This window comes from Asparagus officinalis, chromosome 1, assembly GCF_001876935.1.
Source record: "Asparagus officinalis chromosome 1, Aspof.V1, whole genome shotgun sequence".
Taxonomy (NCBI): domain Eukaryota; kingdom Viridiplantae; phylum Streptophyta; class Magnoliopsida; order Asparagales; family Asparagaceae; genus Asparagus; species Asparagus officinalis.
Window position 1 is genome coordinate 40,028,684 of NC_033794.1, and position 22,319 is coordinate 40,051,002.

Genomic DNA, 22,319 nt, shown 5'->3' on the forward strand with positions numbered 1-22,319 from the left:
TGTATTCATTGTCTTCATTCACAATCTTCACATAAAAATACAACCACCATCAGTATATAGGAGAATAAGTCTTAGTATTTAGGAGAGTACTTAAGGACAAATACAATTTATTATTGGAGAGTATACCTCATTCTCATCATCTTCAGCTTCATTAGTGCCTTGATTAGTATCCTCTACATTTACATTGCTTTGGGTCTTCCTCAGATGTAGTAGCATTTTATCCTCATTTTGTGGTTCATTAGATGCTCCCTCTGTAAGATCAATATCAACCTCATCAATATATTCTTCGACACCATGCTCAACGTAAACAGCAATCCTCTTGCTTTTTCCAAGAGAAGCCACCATCTCATTGATGTCTCTATCATAGTAATTTTTCTAATTCATCATGCTAAACTTCTTCTAGGAATCTTATAAAAGAGTTCTACCACACTACTCATACTATAGTGCAATTGATCCGTTAGGATAGCCTTTAGCTCCCACTCTGACATTTCATCAACAACATGATCATGTTTAATAAAAACTTTACCACCCACATACTTCAATGATCCCTTATTCTTTTCAAACCCCCCCCCCCATGATGACAACCATAAATTCATACGTCCTGAAATTAAAAGAGAAATTACAATAAATACCCTTATTTACTTATCTTAGGTTAATCAATGTACAATACCACTTCACTAAACTAAATAGCAAATCATTAACCTATACTTTGACATACTTTGCATTTAAATACTCCTATTTAGTAAATGTGACACTATTGAACTCAAATTACACAATTATTATAAATTTCACAAATAATTAAGCATCGCAATGTACAATTAAGTCAATCATAACAATCAATTCTTTAACATGTTGTAGATCAACACAATGACCAATTTGCCAATAATTACTCAACATTTAAACAGAAATTAAACAAGTATTTTTATTTTACACAATTATTTAAGCAACCAACTTGTCCAATTTAACTCATTAATTGTTCATTTGTCAAAGCCCTAATCAACTGTAACCCTAATGCATGGGCAAAAATATTTTAACCACTTCAATCTACCAAAAACCTAATTCAAGTTCTCACCCCAAACAAACCACATGCAATTGGAAAAATTAAAATAATATTACCTTCACTTGAAGACTCAAACCCACCACAGTCGACAGTCCTAACAAGAATCCCCTTTTCCAAACTGCAATGTCAGAGACCCAGCACCGTACAAGCACGACGTTGAGATCCCACACCACAATTGAGAGAATTTTGGGGTTTTTCCTTAAAAATGATAGGTACGAGATGGGGGAGAAAGAGCGCGCTTGGACAGCAGCGGCTTTTTTGGTTAGAATTTAGTGCAGATGTGGCGGAGGTGGGGTTTGGTTGTCAGTTTTAGGGCGGGGACCAAATGTTAACCTGAGTTAATGGGGTGAGTTAATAGGGTACACATGTTTTACACGTGATGAGGTTGAATGGTATTATGGTCAGGTCACAGAGTTTTTAGGCTGAAAACATAAACATGTGTGACATTAAAAGCATGTTAACAAGTAAATGTGGTATTCATAAAAAAAAGTAAATATGGTATCCATCAATTTGGGTAAAAGTTAAGATGGGTCTGATGTAAAAACTCTAAAAAAAGATGGGCAAAATACAATTGCTAAATTACAAAATAAACCAAAATAAGATGATATAAGTATGAACACAATCGAGATGATATAACTTACAATTCAGAACTGAAATAAGATAACTCACAGTTTACACCTATTAAGTTATGAATTTGAGTGAAAGTGCAAAATACAATTGTTAAATTCACAAACAATTAAAAGAAAGAAGTTAGAGATTCAGATATATACTCTCATCAAGATTTTAGTGAGCATAGCAAAAAAGAAAAGTACACTAATAATAAAGGAAATAAAACTACCTAAGTGTCAGATATTGCCTTGAACATTAAAGAATTCTTTTAAATTAAGTCATCGTAAATCATATAACATAACTCTTCTAGCTATAACATAACTTATCTAGCTATAACATTACTCTTCACAAAAAAGATAATCATCCAAATTTGATCACTTCCTTTTTTTTATCCCCATTGTAGAGAATTGACAAATTTATGAAGCATTCAAATCAATTAATGGGATGAGGGAATGATCAGATATTTTAGCAACCTTAAGAACTTTTCTTAGTTTTGATGAAGATGCTTTTTTCTTATAAATCTTGATCAGATATCAAAATAATTAAATAATGTAAGAACCCAATACTTTTATTAAATAATATAACCACCATCACCACAAAAAAATAAATTCACAACAAATTAACTCACAACTTACCAAGAACTAAATTAGAAATAAAAATCAGACCTTGAGCAGGATGCATTTATTTAACTTACAATGCAAAAGATATAAATTCAATAAATTAAAAAAAGTATAATCCTCCCTACCAAAAATATTGAATATCAAAGTAGTGGCTTAGTATTTCAATTATAGAGTTCCCTAGAGCAAGAAAAATAATAAAACAAGGGGAAAATGTTTTGAGGCCCCAAAATAAAAAATCTATTGTGACTAGACCCCCCCTATTATTTTTTGGGTGAGAAAGCCCCCAACACATAAAGTACTTGTATTTCAACCCCTGTTTACCTTTCCAACACACCACAATGATAAAAAATTTTACAAATTCCAAAATTACCCTTAACCTCATTACCCAAAAACTGCCAGTCCCCCCCTCTCTCTCTTTCCTCTATTCTCAAGCTCAAACCTCAGCAAAATTGGGCGGAGGCGGTGACGAGAAGAAGCCGCCACCGTCGGTGAACGTGTGAGGAGGAAGCTCCTCTTCTTGCCACTATTGGTGAACATCTTGCGAGAAGAGGTGGGCTTGGATGCGAGGGCGTAGGCTTTGATCAGGGAGATGAAGAGCTGCTCGCCGCAGCAGAGCTTGGATGCGGATGAGGCAGGCGTGGTCGAAAATGGAGAGGGAGGTTAGCAGGTCAGGTTGGATGCAGATGAGGGCGGTGATCTTGTTGGGGGTTGGGAAGCGGGGCCAGGGGCTGACTGGGGGAGAGACCGTGTAGCTTGAGAGGAGGGAGGAAATCGATCACCAGATTTTTTTCATGCCGTCGGGGGTCGTGCTAAACGATTCAATTCAATGGGTGACATTCCACAGTGGGTATGACTTCGAGTATTTGCTCAAGATTCTAACTTGCCAGAGTCTGTCGGATTCGCAAGCTGGGTTCTTTACGCTGATCAAGGTTTATTTCCCATCAATTTATGATATAAAGCATTTGGTGACGTTCTGCAACAGTTTGCATGGAGGACTTATTAAGCTTGCCGAGTTGCTTGATGTGGAGAGGGTGGGGATTTGCCACCAAGCCGGGAGTGATAGCTTGCTGACTTCTTGCACATTTAGGAAGCTGAAGGAGAGTTCCTTTAATGGAAACACTGAGAAATATGCCGGTGTTTTGTATAGCCTTGGTGTTGAAAATGGACTGAACACCCATTAGTATGAGTTCTTTGGAAAAAAAACCTTATATTAATAAGAAGCTAATAGAAAAAAAGTTTGTTGTTTGAGTATATATCTTTATGTTTGGTTTATTTGTATTTTAGTTGTTTGGCATTGGTAGTGTCGATAAATTTTACCTTGGATCAATGGCTATGGCTTTTTCTTTGAAGGGTTTATTTCTAGTGATGCAGTATCTAACTATTCTGTTAGCCCATACTAATGAGATTTTTTTCCTCTAACTATTCTGGTGATGCAGTATCTAACTTTTTCTTTGAGATGTTTTACCTTTAACTAATGAAAATCCTCATGTAAGTAATCTTGAATTTTTTATTATTTTTGCTCAAGTAGCTGTGATTTATGATTCATGATTTAACTTGATTTTGATTTTTTTTTTGTGAATAATTTCAGAATGATGGTTGTAGATTTCGGGAGTGGTTTGACAACCCCGTGTATAGTGTGGAAACTCAATTATTTCCACTTATGAGAGAAGAACAAGAATTTAAGTTAAAGAAATAAAAACAAGAAGCTTGTTATTGCTTGGATGAGGTTGTGAAAATAAGGAGGAGAAATGAATTTGATGAGTGAGCTTACAGAAGAAAAGATGAAGTAGATGTTAAAATTTTATAATGGGATTGATTGTACTCTTTATTCTTGTGTAGTTTCTCAAGAATTGCTTGTAACGTGTCATGTTTTATTGTTCAGTTGGTTATACTATGTGTACTCTTTATACTTGTGTAGTTTCTTCAAAATTGCTGGTAACGTATTATGTTTCATTATTCAGTTGATTATACTATGTGTTCTTATGGTTTGGTTGTACTTAGATTAAAAATTAATAAAATATATTCTATCTATTTAGTGATCAATTTTGGTTATTACGATTGTTTGTGAAATATATTTTGGCTGTCATGTGAATATGTACAAGTTCATTCAAATAAAATTTGATCTGCATAATAAACTGAAGATTATATATAAATTATGTGTATCAAAACATGAATATTATGGTACATAATATGTACATAATCTTATGGTTATTGTGTACATAATATATACAGATTATGTACATAATCTTCAAGTTACGATACACTATTAAATCTCATAACATGTTAACTCTCCTCATAACATGTTAACTTTTCAATTGAACATGTTAACTTTCTTCGTAACATGTTAACTTTTAGCTGAACATGTTAACTTTTAGCTGAACATGTTAACTTTCATCATAATATGTTAACATTCACTATTACATGTCAACTTTCACCATAATATATAAACTTTCTTTGTAACATGTTAACTCTCAGCTGAAAATGTTAACTTTCATCATATTATGATAAAAGTTAACATATTAAACTGATAGTTAGCGTGGAGAGCTGAAATATAACATGTTCATAATAAAGTTAACATATGTAGATGAAAGTTAACACATACAGTTGACAGTTAACATGTTCACTTTAAAGTCTATAGAATTTGAAAGTCAACGTGTACAGTTAAAATAAAACATGTTCATCTAAGTAAGCACATCGTGAAAAAATAAAGGGCTTTAAGCCACATTTTTAGTGCAGACAATAACTTTTAAATTAAGTCTCTCTAATCATTACACACCACTCCTGCTTTGGTATCAATTTATGAAGAGGAAAAGAAAGAAAAAAACCATTTAAGTTATTCAAAATGTGGATTAATCATAGCAACTTCCTTCTCTTGTCTCTCCATTTGAGATTTGTTTCAAACCTTCAAGAAAAGTCCTCAAAGATGTTATAGATGAATAAATTAACATGTACATTTGACAAGTTAACATATACATCTGACAAGTTAACATATTATGATAAACGTTAACATGTTCAGTTGAAAGTTAACATGTTCTGAAGAAAGTTAACATATTATGGTGAAAGTTAACATATAATAGTGAATGTTAACATATTATGATGAAATTTAACATATAATAGTGAATGTTAACATATTATGATAAAAGTTAACACAAAGCAGCGAAAGTTAACATTCAGTATGAAAAGTTAACGTACTAGGAGGAAAGTTAACACGTTCAGTTAAAAGTCAATATATGACTATTATTTGGTACACAATCTGTATATATATATTATGTACATAATCTGTATATATTATGTACACAATAACCTCAAGTTTATGTACATATTATGTACCATAATATTCATGTTTTGATATACATAATTTATATATAATCTTCAGTTATTATGCATATCAAGTTCTATTTGAATGAACTTATACATATTCACATGACAGTCATAATACATTTTACATAAAATCAAGATAAATTATACCAAAATTGATCACTAAATAGACATAATACATTTCATTAAAATTTGAATTAAGTACAACCAAACCACAAGAACTTGTGTTTTTGTACATGGAAATGTATTTTCCTATATCTAGGAAACGAACTAAACAGCCCCTTAGTGTAATCTCTTCAACCTTTTAATTAGAGCCTCTATTTAGTGTAATTTTCTGTTTCTAGTATGCGCCGTGCATAGAAGAAGAAGAAGAAGAAGAAGAAGAAGAAGAAGAAGAAGAAGAAGAGAGAAACCACAGAGAAGAAGAAGAAGAAGAAGAAGAAGAAGAAGAAGAAGAACAAGAAGAAGAAGAAGAAGAAGAAGATAAGGAAAGGGTATTTTCGAAATATTTTGGGATGTATTCATTGGAGAGTGTTAAAAGGGAGCTAAACACATTTTTTGGGATTTTAAGGGTTAAAAAGTAAGGAAAAAAGATGGTGGGGCTGGGCCACATCTGGATCTTTTTTTGGGGGCATTGAAACATTTTTACATGCACATGAAAAAATAGTAGGGAAAAATGTTTCAAGGCCCTAAAAAAAGATCCAGATGTGGCCCAGCCCCACCATCTTTTTCCCTTACTCTTTAACCCTTAAAATCCCAAAAAATGTGTTCACAATCTCCTCCCCCTCCCCTCCTCCTCCTCTCAATCTCACCCCCTCCCCCTCCCTCTCCTAGTGGTGGTCCTCCACCGCCGCCCTCTACTTTGATCAGACCCTCTTCTATGTCAACCGTTCATTCGCCATCCCCCTCCCAATCGCCGACCAACGCTCCACCATCGTCTCCTACTCAGGGCTGCCCTCTACTTGTGACCTCGTTATTACTGCGTCAGGTAGAGGATTGAAAGAATTTATTTTATAATGTTGTGGTTGGATTGAAGATACAAGTTTTGTTGGGAAAAGTGTGTTTGAGTGTATGATCAGAGGATTGAGCTTGGTGGGTATGGTTGAGGATGCAAAGAAGGTGCTTGATGAAATAGATCACTTGGGGTTTAAGCTATCGGGGTTTGAGTATAGAGTGGTGATTCAATGGTATGGACGATTAGGGTCGTTTAAGGAGATGAGGAGGGTGATTGGGAGAATGGGCGATGCTGAAATTGGAATTGATACGGTTTGTACGGATTTGGTGCTCTCTTGTTATGGTGAATAATGAGGAGGCTTTGCCGGTTAAGGAATTGGCTGACACATCAGTCTTATTTGAAAAATTAGCATGGTCTGATTCAGAAAGAGGAAGATGTTAATTTTTATAATAGGACTGTTTGTACTCTTTATTCTTGTGTAGTTTCTCCAGAATTGCTTGTAACGTGTCTTGTTATATTGTTCAGTTGATTATATTATGTGTTCTTGTGGTTTAGTTGTACTTAGATTAAATTTTAATGAAATGTATTGTGTCTATTTAGTGATCAATTTTGGTATAATTTATTTTTATTGTATGTAAAATGTATTGTGACTGTCATGTGAATATGTACAAGTTCATTCAAATAGAACTTGATATGCATAATAACTGAAGATTATATATAAATTATGTATATCAAAACATGAATATTATGGTACATAATATGTACATAACCTTTAGGTTATTGTGTACATAATATATACAGATTATGTACATAATATACACAGATTGTGTACCAAATAATAGTTATATGTTGACTTTTAACTAAACGTGTTAACTTTCCTCCTAGTATGTTAATTTTTCATACTGAATGTTAACTTTCGCTGCTTTATGTTAACTTTCATCATAATATGTTAACATTCACTATTATATGTTAAATTTCATCATAATATGTTAATATTCACTATTACATGTTAACTTTCACCATAATATGTTAACTTTCTTCAGAACATGTTAACTTTTAACTGAACATGTTAACGTTCATCATAATATGTTAACTTGTCAGATGTACATGTTAATTTATTCATCTATAACATCTTTGAGGACTTTTCTTGAAGGTCTGAAATAAATCTCAAATGGAGAGACAAGAGAAGGAAATTGCTATGATTAATCCATATTTTAAAAAACTTAAATGGTTTTTTCCATGCTTTTCCTCTTCATAAATTAATACCAAAGTAGGAGTGGTGTGTAATGATTAGAGAGACTTAATTTAAAAGTTATTGTCTGCACTAAAAATGTGGCTTAAAGCCCTTTATTTTTTTACGATGTGCTTACTCAGATAAACATGTTTTATTTTAACTGTACACGTTGACTTTCAAATTCTATAGACTTTAAAGTGAACATGTTAACTGTCAGCTATATGTGTTAACTTTCATCTGCATATGTTAACTTTATTATGAACATGTTATATTTCAGCTCTCCACGCTAACTATCAGTTGAATATGTTAACTTTCATCATAATATGATGAAAGTTAACATGTTCAGCTGAGAGTTAACATGTTACAAAGAAAGTTTATATATTATGGTGAAAGTTAACATATAATAGTGAATGTTAATATATTATGATGAAAGTTAACATGTTTAGCTAAAAGTTTACATGTTCAGCTAAAAGTTAACATGTTACGAAAAAAGTTAACATATTATGGTAAAAGTTAACATGTTACGAAGAAAGTTAACATGTTCAACTAAAAAGTTAACATGTTATGAGGAGAGTTAACATGTTATGAGATTTAATAGTGTACCGTAACTTGAAGATTATGTACATAATCTGTATATATTATGTACACAATAACCATAAGATTATGTACATATTATGTACCATAATATTCATGTTTTGATACACATAATTTATATATAATCTTCAGTTTATTATGCATATCAAGTTATATTTGAATGAACTTGTACATATTCACATGATAGCCAAAATATATTTCACAAACAATCGCAATAACCAAAATTGATCACTAAATAGACAGAATATATTTCAATAATTTCTGATTTAAGTACAACCAAACCACAAGAACACATAGTTAATCAACTGAATAATGAAACATGATACGTTACAAGCAATTCTGAAGAAACTACACATGTATAAAGAGTACACATAGTATAACCAACTGAACAATGAAACATGACACGTTACAAGCAATTCTTGAGAAACTACACAAGAATAAAGAGTACAACCAGTCCCATTATAAAATTTAACATCTACTTCATCTTTTCTTCTGTAAGCTCACCCATCAAATTCATTTCTTCTCCTCATTTTCACAACCTCATCCAAGAAATAACAAGCTTCATGTTCTTGTTTCTTCAACTTAAATTCTTGTTCTTCTCTCATAAGTGGAAATAATTGAGTTTTCACACTATACACGTGGTTGTCAAACCACTCTCGAAATCTACAACCATCATTCTAAAATTATTCACAAAAGCAAAATCAAAATTAAGTTAAATCATGAATCATAAATCACAGCTACTTGAGCAAAAATAATAATAAATTCAAGATTACTTACATGAGGATTTTCATTAGTTAAAGGTAAAAAAATCTCAAAGAAAAAGTTAGATACTGCATCACCAGAATAGTTAGAGGTAAAAAATCTCAAAGAAAAAGTTAGATACTGCATCACCAGAATAGTTAGAGGTAAAAAATCTCATTAGTATGGGTTAACAGAATAGTTAGATGCTGCATCACCAGAAATAAACTCATCAAAGAAAAAGCTATAGCCATTGATCCAAGGTAAAATTTACGGACACTATCAATGCCAAACAACTAAAATACAAAGAAACCAAACATAAAGATATATACTCAAACAATAAACTTTTTTTTCATTAGCTTCTTATTAATATAAGGTTTTTTTTCCAAGAACTCATACTAATGGGTGTTCTGTCCATTTTCAACACCAAGGCTATACAAAACACCGGCATATTTCTCAGTGTTTTCATTAAAGAAACTCTCCTTCAGCTTCCTAAATGTGCAAGAAGTCAGCAAGCTATCACTCCCGGCTTGGTGGCAAATCCCCACCCTCTCCACATCAAGCAACTCGACAAGCTTATTAAGTCCTCCATGCAAACTGTTGTAGAACGTCATCAAATGCTTTATATCATAAATCGTCGGGAAATAAACCTTGATCAGCATAAAGAGCCCAGCTTGCGAATCCGGTAGACTCTGGCAAGTCAGAATCTTGAGCAATCCAGGTTCAAATCCTACTGCCCATAAACTTAAAGCAGATTTGAATAATGATTTGGTTGTGTGAGTCCAGATTCAACCTATATAAAAATGCGCTCAACATACAGGAGCATGTTAGAAAATAAAATTATAACCCTCATCACCAATTTGGAGTTTTGGTGTAGTGGCAAGGACTTCGAGATCATCATTATCTCATTAGAAAGAAAGTTTGGGAAAATATTACTAAAGAAGAAATATCAGGCCTCCAGAAGATGGTTCATGAATTCCTAGGAAATACACTATCTATGAAACATGATAAAAGATTTTTTGGACATTCTACCAGTGTGACCATAGCATGTTTGGTTGGATAGAAAAGGTCAGAAAAATGTCATTAATAATGTTTTAAACTAGACAAGGATAAGGCATTGCTGTTTGATTGTTTTTTTCACTTAAATGATACAACATTCTGTTTACTTTAAGAGAAAGAAGAAATGAGAACTAAATATCTATAATTTTAAGGATACAGCTTGAAAAAAGAAAGAAATTTTGGAAGGCTAGGTCTATTCTCAATCGAATACATTTTCATGTAAAGCAAAAATCATACCATAACATCAGCAGTATAAAGTAAGCTACATAGTTCAACATTAAGAGTTAAATATATGTTTATGAAACTCAGAAGACACAGATTGCATAAACAAAGGGTTAATATGTGCAAGAAGAGAGAATTCCATTCAGTTCGAGGTCACTGTTATGTTTATACTATGAAGTCTTAATAAAAGTTACAATACTAACAAATCCCAATAGCAAATTTATCATTTTTTGACTTAACTCGTGATGAGATAACAAAACTTTTATGCCTATTCCTTTAGTTACAGCAACAACAAAGCCTTTATTCCAGGTTTTTGGATAACTACATGAATCATATTCTTCCTTTGAAATATGTTAAGGGCTATAATCTACATCCAGTCCTCTTTCCTTTCTTCACAATAACAACAACAACAACAAAAGCCCATATCCAAAATATAACATTTTGGGATCAGCTACATGAATCATATATGCTCCATTAATTCCAACTATTGCCACATCCTTCCTGATTGCATTCAATCAAGCCCTCTTCTGCTTATCTCCAACCCTCCTTATCCCGTTAACTATACTACTAGCCTCTGCACATGGCCTCTGTTAAGTTTATTCTATTGTGCTTAAATTGTATAACAAAACATAAATTTATTACTAGTTTATTCAACTACCTAACATCCCATGAACTGTTCTCCATTCCCCAAACTCAAAATCCACCCAACAAACACAAGTTTTAAAATCGTAAACTCGTGATAAGGAACTTACACCAAGGGCAGCTGGCCTTATCAACAATACTCTCAAGCTTATCATAAACAACCTTACTATCCACCAGAAACCTTAGAGACCCTTCGATCATCGGCTCCCACTTCACGATTGGAGCAGAGTTCGACTCCTTCTCTCCTTCCTTAGCCTGATCTTCAGGTTATTATGCACATCAGGTTTGAGCCTGAGAAGAGAGGAAAGAGAGCCTGAGAAGAGAGGAAAGAGAGAGAGGGGAGGGGACTGGCAGTTTTTGGGTAATGGGTTAAGGATAATTTTGGAATTTGGAAAAACTTTTTTCACTGTGGTGTGTTGGAAAGGCAAACAGGGGCTGAAACACAAGTACTTTATGTATTGGGGGTTTTGTCACCCAAAAAATAATACGGGGGGCCTAGTCACAACAGATTTTTTATTTTGGGGCCTTAAAACATTTTTCCCAAAAAACAAAAATAGAGAAACTTCTAGATTAGTTTTACATTACAAAAAGGATTAAAAACTAAAGTGTTATGGTATTTCTAGTCACCAAAGTACAACTCTTTGCCAGCAACAGACATGTGTCCCTCTACATGCATCGCTCAAATTAAATTGACGATCAGGACCACCAATAATAGCGACTCAGCTGACTCGCCGAGTCGACATCTCCTTAGATCGACTCGAAAGACAGCACTTGTCGGTCCTCTTGTCGAAGAGGACCCGCTATGAGCCTACTCGACCACTTATTCGACGCCTTGTGGGGTGGACTCGAATGGTGTTACTTCTTGGCCAAGTCAAAGGACAACTTTAACCTCAAGCCTCTCCCGCTAACAACGTGTTGGTATTACATTAAATACTTGGCAGACGCCTTCATTCCTCTAGCCTCGATAGTCTTCATAACTCATCGAACCACGTCGGGTCCGTCATGCCCCCAATCACTTCGTATTTAATACCGATGTGACCTCTCCTCCACTCGTCAATCGACACCTGTAAAGTAGGTGATGACGTAGCCGCCACCCCATACTCATTTACCGCCATCCTATACTCGACTGAGATTACCATTCTACCATTTTTTCCACCACTATAAAAAGAGGTACTATTTCGAATACCGGGGTAAGCAAGCAATCTCTCCGAAATCCACCGCACTACATTTTAGAATTCACAAAGTTCTTTATTTTCCTACTCAAGTTCATCAACTGACTTTATCGTCGAAGGAACCACGAGGGAACTAGTTCCCGTCCTCTCACGAATTGCTATCTGTGCAGGCTGAAGCTACTCAACTCAAAACCAGATATTCGGAGAAGTGAGTGGCCCTTAATCAACCTAAACGTCATTATATTATCTTTTTTATTATTAACATCAATAGTTTGGCACCCACCATGGGGACTTCTTTCTTTTTCGAGCAAGTATGTCTGGTTCTGAGGATAGGGCTGACCAGTCTCACCCTGAAAGACCACATCAGAGCTATGTTACTCAAGCTCGGCTTGAAGAAATGGCTCAGAAGATCTCTCAATCTCTCCAAGAGCAACTCGCTACCTTCACCATTGAGCTCCTCAGCCGGCTTCCTCAGCCACAACAAACTACTTCTTCTATCCCCTAGCCTTTCGAACACCAGTGATCGGGGACTCACCTCCCTTTTGGAGCATAACAGATGGTTCCGCCTCAGACTTCTCATTTTGTTGCCAAGTAGCGGAGGGATCACGTCAGATATGCGACTCTGCCACCACATCGGTCAACTCACCCTGATGAACCTTGCTAACGTCTCCTCCTTGATCTTGAAGCCACCTTTGAGAGCCCCGGCCCTAGTCACCCTGGGGGTTGCACAAGAAGTCTCTAAGACTCTACTCTACCACCGTGCCTCTTCGGCCCCCTCTACTACCATAGGGGCCTTTGGATATGATCGGGTGTACCGACCGATCATAGCAGCCATCGGGGGAACACACCCCTTTCTGATGACCTCATGAATGCCCTATGTGAGAAGTTCAAGATGCCTCACGTGGAAAAGTATAAGGGTGAGGGAGGCCCCTCTAAGCATGTATAGAATTATTATGATATAATGAGCATGCTCTAATCATCAGAAGCGGTTATCTGCTGATGCTTCCCCATCACTCTGTTAGGGAGCGCTAAAGACTGGTAGAATGCCCTCAAGAAAAAGTCCATCAGCAGCTTTCAGCAACTCAGCTGGAAGTTTATCCATCACTTCTTGGCTGACACCAAGAAGAAGCTGCCCCCTCATGTGTTGATCCAGATGAGACAAGAGCCTGGAGAAAGCCTTCAAACCTACTTTAAGATATTCCACGAGAAGAGGCTAGAGGTTAATGATCTGGGGAGTGCGGTCACTATGTCCGTTCTTATGGCCGGCTTGCAGAACAACGAGTCGACTCCTTTTCCAGGAAGTCAGTCACTAATTATGAGCATTTGATAGCCAAATCTCATGAGTATATGGACATGGAGGATGCCCGAGCTTATAAGGCAGTAACCACAGTCACAGAGACCTCCACAACCATGACTCCAGCAGCAATAACAACCACACCGGCAGCACCACTTTCACTATCGACACCTGCAGCAACATTAGTGGTGGCGTCGACACCAAAGTAGCTAAAGCCGCCCCCCCACAAGGTGGGAGTGGCCTAGTGACCTCCCAAAAGTCGTCTCCCGCTCTAATCAGTCCGACAGGAGGGATTAATAGAGGGACCCAGCGTCGAGGCCCGCTCTCCTATCTTCAACACCTCACTCGTAAAAGCTCTCACCATGGTCCAAAAGGAGGGGATCCTCAAGGAGCCCGCTTCTCAGATGAGTTTGGATCCATAGAGCCGAGATTTGAAAGTACCCTAGAGGGGGAGGTGAATAGGGTATTTGCTAATCTAATCCGATATTAATACCAAATTAAAACTTTATAGATAATATCCTAACAATATGATATAGAATGAGTTATGTGTAAGGATATGTATTTAAACAAAGGGTGATATAAACGTGAGACAATGTAAACAATGAGCACAATAGGCGATATAAGATGAACACAAGAGAAAATGCGCCAATAACAAACACAAACACAAACAACTAATCACGGAGTTCGGTCACCATTAACCTACGTATCCACTCCTCACTCTGGAGGAGAATCTTCACTATTTCAACTGATTTTTAACGTTCATCAAAAATATTTACAACTCTCACAATTACAATCACACAACACACCCTCTAAGTATTAGCCTAGCCCGTATCACCTTTCTCAAGTGATAGGATTTACAACCTCTTCCTAGGCTTTACAACCGACATCACTCCTCTTAGAATCGACCCTATCTCTCACCACACACTCCTCTCGGTGTTCTTGTGTATTACAATGTGATCTATCGACAATTAAGCACAAATACAAAGAATTTATTCTCTAAACAAGATGAGAACATAATTAAGCTCACACTCAAGGAATCACTCACCACAACCCAAATTATACTTAATGTGAAAACACTAAAAGCACAAAGGTTGTGTGTGCATTAAATGAGTAAAATGAAATGTAAACTCAATTTAAATTCTAGCTAAAAGAAATGATAATCAACAAAATATGTACATATAGCTATAGGTTGAGTTTAGTAAAACTTCTCTAAAAAAACAAGAGTGAGAGAGATTGAAATTGAAGCCCCAAAAGAATATAAATTGATCTCCTCTTCTTGTGAAACTATCTTCACATAAACACTTGAAAAACACACTTGAAACACACTTAAAACAATTAAAACTTGTTTTAAATCTTTTTAGATGATTCTTAGTATTGAGGACTGACAAGTATATATAGGCTCTCAAACAAACCCTCAAAATCCAAGAAAAAAAAATCACAAAACAACAAAATCGGGAAAACTAGCCGTTATTACAACGGTCACAATGTCAGTCGACCGGTGGTCAATGGTCAGTCAACCGAAGGGTGTCAATTGGTCGACTGTTATAAGTATGTCGATCGACTAAAAAACCTTGAGAACAAATGTTGGAAAAAAAACTATCTCTGGTTGGTCAACCGACGGGTATGACCGGGTCGATCGAAAACGGATACATACTCAGATACGAAAATTATTTAGAAAATCTGACTTTGTAAATTCAATTTAAAATAACAAATAAACTCTAAAATTAGTAAAAGTTTGTAGAATGTGTTTAAACATGAAACAAACATGTTTGAGAAGAAATTTTTGAAATCTTACTTTTTGTTTGTGAGAACTCATCATTTTGCAAAATCAGTCAAAATACGAATTCATTTAAAACACTTGATTTTGAGAAAATGATATCAAACAAGTTTGAAACTTATTTTGAATGGATTAATAGATTTTATGAAAGATATAAAACAATTATATTAAGTCATTAATCCACAATACATTATTTTGTAAATCGGTAAACCATACGAACTTGTTAAAACTTGATTTTGACGAATTTCTTTCAAACAAGTTTTGAAACACTTTAAAATAGATTTATAAACTTAAGAAAATATATAAAATCATGTTGTTAAGTTTATAATCTAAAATGGTGATAAATTAAAATAAACAATAAATCAAAACAAATGTGTGTGTATGAAATTTGAGCTCTAAGTATAAACACACAAAGTATAAACCTAAAACACTATACCCAAGCAATATGATTTATTCATGATGCTCAATCTTGGTAAACAAGGATGAAGCGTAATATTTAGTCTTTGATTGGAAATGCAAATGGCTTCATTCCTATATCCGCCAACCTCCTTTGAATGTGATCATGAAAGCGCAAGTCCATCCAACCGCAAAAGGATGTCGTCGTTAAGCTTAGTTCTAACCAACCACTAATGGAGGATCTTTGTGTAGAATACCTAACAAGCAATTAAACACTCGACAACCATTATTAGCAATTGTTTGTTAATCATCAAAACTAGATTAGATAGTAGGCTCATAAACATGAGACTTATTTGCGTCAACAATCATTTTCATTGTCAAACCCATTACAATGTTTATCGTTTACACAGATTCAAAAGAGTTAATATTTTTATAAGATTTCTTGTTACAACGAAAACAAAAAAAAAAGATTTCTTGGAAATACACGCGGAGAACGTTTATCGGTCGATGCTTGCGTGAGATCTTTGCTTGTGCCAGTGACACTTTGATCTGTGGACCACCGATTCAAGATCTAGGCTGATCGTGAAGAAGGCTCGAGGTTCTTGGCTGATCGTGAAGAAGGCTCGGGGTTCTTATTTCAATGAGGAAACTAGAACATAAGTAAATATCTCAATGATGTGAGATAAATACTCTTCTTAAGATCGAAACAACGGTTTGATCTTAAGGGAATGAATAAAATCCCGCAGATCTCTCGAAATCTTCTCTTTATGCACAATAATTCACCAAAATCCCGCCTTTCTCTCTGAAAGTTGTGGCTCTGTCTGAAAATCATAAGTTCTCTAGCACGTACGTCAGTCCCTTTCACAAATGCATGAAGGGGGTATTTATAGGCCTCGAATACTCTGTTTGTGTATAAGATCTCATGATCTGGTCATATCTTCCATTAATAACAATTCTCCAGCGTGTAAGGATAATCCTAAGGTAGTTAGGAAGACACTGGACCACACGAATCCTGAAAACTTATCAAAAAGCACATCGTGGGAGTCCGACTATGCGAAAAAACACTTCGTGTCTTGCACATGAGGGCGAGACACATTATTGTGTCTTGCAGATGAGACACATTGATGCGTGTCTCGTTCCACGTTTCGTCAATTTGTACATTCTATTGCCTCTTCATTTCGGCTTTTCACGTGTTCCTTTGCTACCTTTTGGCATCGAATGATCTTCTTTGATTCAGATGATTACGTTAATTGTATTCTCTTCATCTTGAGTTGTATCCGGGAACTTATAGGTAATTTTTGACGCCCACAGATACCCCCTCCAAAGTTTTTAGTCTCCTTAGTCTTTTATCGAGGAGTCTGGAATACTTTGGATCAAATATGCCCTATCTTCAATTCTTGACTTCTTCAGCTTTCAGCCTATTCGGTATTTTATCGAATAGTCTAAAATTCTTCCAGTGCAGTGTTTATCGTCTGACCGTTATCAAAATCTTGAACTAAAATCGTCATTGATACCTGAATTAACTCTCGTCGTTGAGTCGACGTTGAGCTGATTATCTTAGTCGGGAGTTTATATCTGAATTGTGATTGAACTCTCCATAATAATTCTTTAACCTAAAAATTATTGTGATCCTTGTTGTGGCAAAATTGTTGACGCATTGACCGACGTTGACCTTCGTTACAGCGTGAACACAGTTTATACTCATACGTTAACTAGAGTCTACACAATTTAAATTCTTAAGGTGTTAGAGCGTGGAGAACCAGTTTATACTCGTATAATCATTAGAGTTTAGGGAATTAGTTTAACCTCATATACTTGTCAGAAGGTCAAGGAGATGCAGTTAATACTCGTATACTCATTGGAGTGTGAATGCGTACCTCAAATAGGTCAAAAACGAGCGAAAATGGGCGGAATCGTACGCGAAAATGGTTGTGGGACCCACCCTGAGTGCGTGACACATTGTCATGTCTTGTACGTGTGCGAGACACACATAGGTGTCTCGTGTATAAGACACAAAAATGTGTCTCGCACGAGGTGGTCGTGAGGAGGTTTGGTGGGGAGTTTTTAAGTCCCAATTTCAACGATTTTCTTCTATCTCCTTCTCCTCTTTGTATTCGGTCTTCTTCCTTAATAGGAACTCCATCTCTTCTGTCCTTCTTTCTCTTTAAATCTACCGAATCAAAGGATTTGTGACTAAGGGGTCAACGGCTTTCCTGAGTTTTAATTCCTTGCTGTGGTTTCTCACTGAGCTCATTCTCTCTTTGGATTCTAGGTAAGAATCACACTCATATCTCCAATTTTGTTTCAATTTGTCTTTAAATTTTAATTTTCAATTTTTCGGATGATTGGAACTCTAGTTTGAATTTATGGGTTTTAGTTCAAGGTTTTCGGGTCTGAAGCTTTTCATCGCGGCCCTTCTTCTCCACATCACTGAACGTTGTCTCCCCCTTGGATCTCAAGTAAGTCTCCTCCCCATAGCTTCAATTTCATTCGAGACTAGTTCTTAAATTTTGGGTTTAGTGAAGGACCGAACCCTGGTTTCGATCTTGGGGTTGTTTCCCAAACTTGATGTTCATATTTCAATTTTTTGGTCTATGGAGAATGATAACCAAGGTTTTAATTCTTGGTTTGGTTGAAAATTAGCACTTTGGTCTTGGACAATGATGAACATCTTGGTGCTTACTTTTAAGCACTGACTAATCCCCTAACTATCGGTTTTGAGGGAGGATCAAAGCTTCTAATTTCTAATTTTGGGCATGACTAAAAAATTTACTTGATCTTGTGTGAAAGCCAAACCTTAAGTTTTGTTCTTGGGTATGAACCGAGGATCTTGGCTTGTATTTAGGACGAGAATTGAGGCCATCGGTTGGTCGTATGTACCTTGTAGGTTTAATTAGATTTTAACCGGAAAATCCCAACTTTTTATAGGATTTTAGTTAAAACTCGTAATTTTTCTTTTTTAATTATGAACTTATTTACCTCAATTCTTGATAAAATTGAATTTAGGGTACTTTTCACGAGCTTTTAAGTTGATCCAATACCTCGCATTTGAAATTTTACCTGAACCGTTGACTTTTCTTGTAGATTGACAATGTCTCACAGGCGGTCATGCGTTCAGAGGGGTCGATTGGCTTCTCAATCTGCTACGAGAGGGGTTCCTACAGCCTCATCACTTGGGGGTAAGCTTTTATCACGCCAATTCAAAAAATTGATATTCTGAACATTGCACCCTCATTTGCTCTCCTTCGCGAGACATTCGGGAAGAGCCGATATCCTCCTTTGCGGGGGTCGATGCTTAAAAGATGTGTTTTGCATGGCCAAAATATGTCTCAAGGTAAAAGGGGTGATTTTACGTTGTATCGCACTCCGTGGGGTGGGGTATATTATCACGTTATTTATGCGACAATCTACATTTTTCCTTATATGTATGCAACAGTTGAAATCGTCTCGCCAATTACAAGGTAGTGACTCTATCTCGTAGATTCGTGAGATGAGTTCGACACCTTGTTTTGCCTTGGAAATATTCTTTTAACTACGTTTAATAAATACGCCTCATTTGTTTCAGTTGAATTCCCCTCAGAGGCGTTCCCATCTAACGTTGCAAGTGGTCATAGTGGTGAGGCTTACGCCTCCGCTGAGGATGCACCCCTCATTCACGCAGCTCCTTAATTTAATCCGGGTGGGCCTGAGGAGATTCCTCAGCTGGTGCAGAATAGAGATTGTCGCACACTAAGATGGTTGATCACCGACACTCTGTTCGTCAAAAATTCGAGCTCCACTCAACCTCTAAGGAAGCCTGATTACTTATTCGGTGACTCCGTCAAAGATCCGGCCGTCCTGACCCTCGCGGATGAGAAGTGGCTAAATGAAGATTAGGAGAGTTTGTTTTATCTCCCCCTGATCCTTCATCAGGAACTCATGCTCTATCACGACCAAGTCCACAGTAATAAGATCTGCCAAGTCTAAATAACCTCCGTCTCTAATCATCTTTACTTGACGATCGAGAGCTTGCCTGAACGGGTCGAAGGAAAATCCTTGGTGAAGGATCTTTTCAATCATCACACCTACGAATAAAGCAAAAGTGAGGAGTTCCAAGCAAAAGCTGACCCTATTTAGATCGTCGTATGATAGCAAGGCCATAATCGAACCGTACAGAGATGTCGTAAGCTCTGCAAGGAAAAGAGGAGGAATAAATACCCCGAAACAATAGTCGAGATCTTAAGGCAAGTCATAAAACAGAACTTACCAACACCGGCATAGGATCCTTTAGTTAGATGCCCTGTGCTTGGTCCTGTCGGCCTAACCTCGTGAATTGTAGGGATGGTTGTGGATATAACAGTTGTTGATGTATCAACTCCTTCGGTTGGTCTCGCGGCTGGGGCAACAGGGCTAACATCTAAGATGGTCACGGCTTCTATAACCATCGGATCTGAGGGAACAATGACTTGAGGCTGAGGAACAGATGGTTGAGCCTCAATAGTGATGGCCTTTTCTAACATTAGAAAGCTGAAGTGCTCGGGTTGGTCTGAAACTCCAGTGCTTGTAGCCGTATCATCCCCAGTGGTTGGTTCTACAATTAAAACTCCTCTGTGGTTAAGTAAAGATCAATAAACAAAAAATGGTATCATCAAAATAAAATTCATATCTGCAGATGAAACAGACTCAACAGTTGGTCCTGCGGCCTCCCGATCGGCTTTTTTCGCTAACATGTTGGCAAGCAATCTTTGATTAGCCTCAGAGAAGCTCGTCGCTGAATCAAATGTGTGTTCGTTGAACTCCCTAAAATGTACATCATGGTAGGTTTCTTCCTCAGCTGACCCTTCCATGGTGACATCTACAGAAAGCATAAGCATTAAGAAAAAGAAGGAAAAGCAGAATTCATGACGAATGGAGATCAGACTCACCTTTGGTGGCGGTAGGATGTTTCGCGGCCTCGACACTTAATCCCGCTCCCTTAAACTTCTCTAAAAGAGAATGAAGCATAGAAACCATTAGGGGAGGCACAAATTCTAAATTATTCAATTCCCTTAATTGCTACCGAAATGACGTACTATCGGTGTTAGATATACCTAGGCTTGAAATTCTTACAATTGAGCAAGGTTCGACACCGGTGCCTACACGAACTTCTCTAGCCGCACCAGCTTCACCGCTTACTACCTCTTCATCCATGGCCTCCCACATCTATTGCATGAAATCCGATCTCTTTGAATGAGTGAAACCAGGAGAAGGAGGATAAAATGAAAGCTCACCCTCTTCAAGGCCTCCTGTGAATTAACAAAGAAAGATAAGTTCTCGGAAAATCAAAAGCTAAATGTGAGAAATCACATGAAGAGTGAGATGTTACCTCCTCCCCCAACAGGCGCATCGTCGGGTGGTTCCGTTTCAAAGGCTCGCAGCTCAGCACATGGCTTGTGCACTATCTTCTTCTGTTTTGCAAGTCGACCCTCCTCGTGAGCGACGGGTCTCTCCTGCCTAAACTTGGAACGCAACTCGACCTGTGAAGAAACTTGAGCAGCAGATCGGGATCTCATCCGATGGAGGATGGGAGGCACTTCTTCATTATCGGCCTCACTTGGAAAGTCAACCGTCATCTTATTAGGGTAGGTAAATAAAACCTCCTGCCTCGGCTTCTTTGCAGCCTTTGGAGGCTTAGGCAAATCGGATGGGCGAGTCCGACGAGTGATCGTCGGGCTCATAAACCATCCTAAGGAGTAGAAGGAATCTGACAGACCTATCCTGAGTTCTTTCTCATTGCCACCAACTCCCGTGCCCTCACCCCCAGCTGCACCTTCTTCAAAAGTTTTAGTTTCATCAGTGGGGAGAATCTTCTCTTCCTCCTCAACTACTTGCTTGCTCTTGCTGGAGGATCCGGTGGGCTCTTCCCCCATCTCCTTGAGACCACATCCTCATGAATGATCTGGGCTGTGACTCAGGCTTCTTCTTTAGCCTCCAACTCCAAAATCTATTTTTGTTTGGCAGGTGCGTCGGTGGCAATGAGCCACCTACAGCAGAGAAATGTGAGCTCTAACGTGTGTTCTAATGGCCGGAGATTAAATTATAGTGCCATGTTGCAACCCGCCATACTCCAAAGCCACGCCCGCAGCACCCATCTAATAAGCACGTGCATGAGTCCTCAACTCTCGATTCAGTTCTCCAACATACCAGTTTGGTCATTACCAAACTAACATCGAGACGAAACATGGTAGATAAGGCATTCGCAAGACAAGATACCAAGGTCGGATCTTCATAACCCATCTGAAGCACCCTACATTGTGGGAAGTTCGACCTATCCCCGGACTCTCCTCATCAATCAGCAGCTCATCATATTGGCCGAAGAATCGCGTGAAGCAATTGAAGAACTCCCAACACTTGTGGATCTGGAGCTGCCGCCTCACCTCAAGAAACTATTTCGCTTCCTATTTGCTATCTTCTAACAATTACACCATAGGAATGGAAGTATCCGTGATGCTCGGTGCCAACATTAAGTCTGGACGATGAAGGATGAGCCACGCCATCAGGTAGGTATAGGGAAGTTTAACTTTGGCGGTGGGAATCTCGGTCATCGGCTTGTTTCCCACCTGTGTGAAACCAGCAACCAATTACCGAAGCCCACAATGTATATCAGCAAC

General features: G+C 37.2%; 1 long non-coding RNA gene across 2 annotated transcripts in view; it reads left to right on the forward strand.

Annotated features, from left to right (window-relative positions):
* Positions 17,754 to 22,319, forward strand: part of LOC109823133 — a 20,120-nt gene continuing 15,554 nt past the window's right edge. For both annotated transcript variants that reach the window (XR_002242395.1, XR_002242396.1), the window contains exons 1-3: positions 17,754 to 17,962; positions 18,068 to 18,149; positions 18,775 to 18,869. This is a non-coding gene — a long non-coding RNA (uncharacterized LOC109823133). The remainder of the gene's footprint in view (positions 17,963 to 18,067; positions 18,150 to 18,774; positions 18,870 to 22,319) is intronic.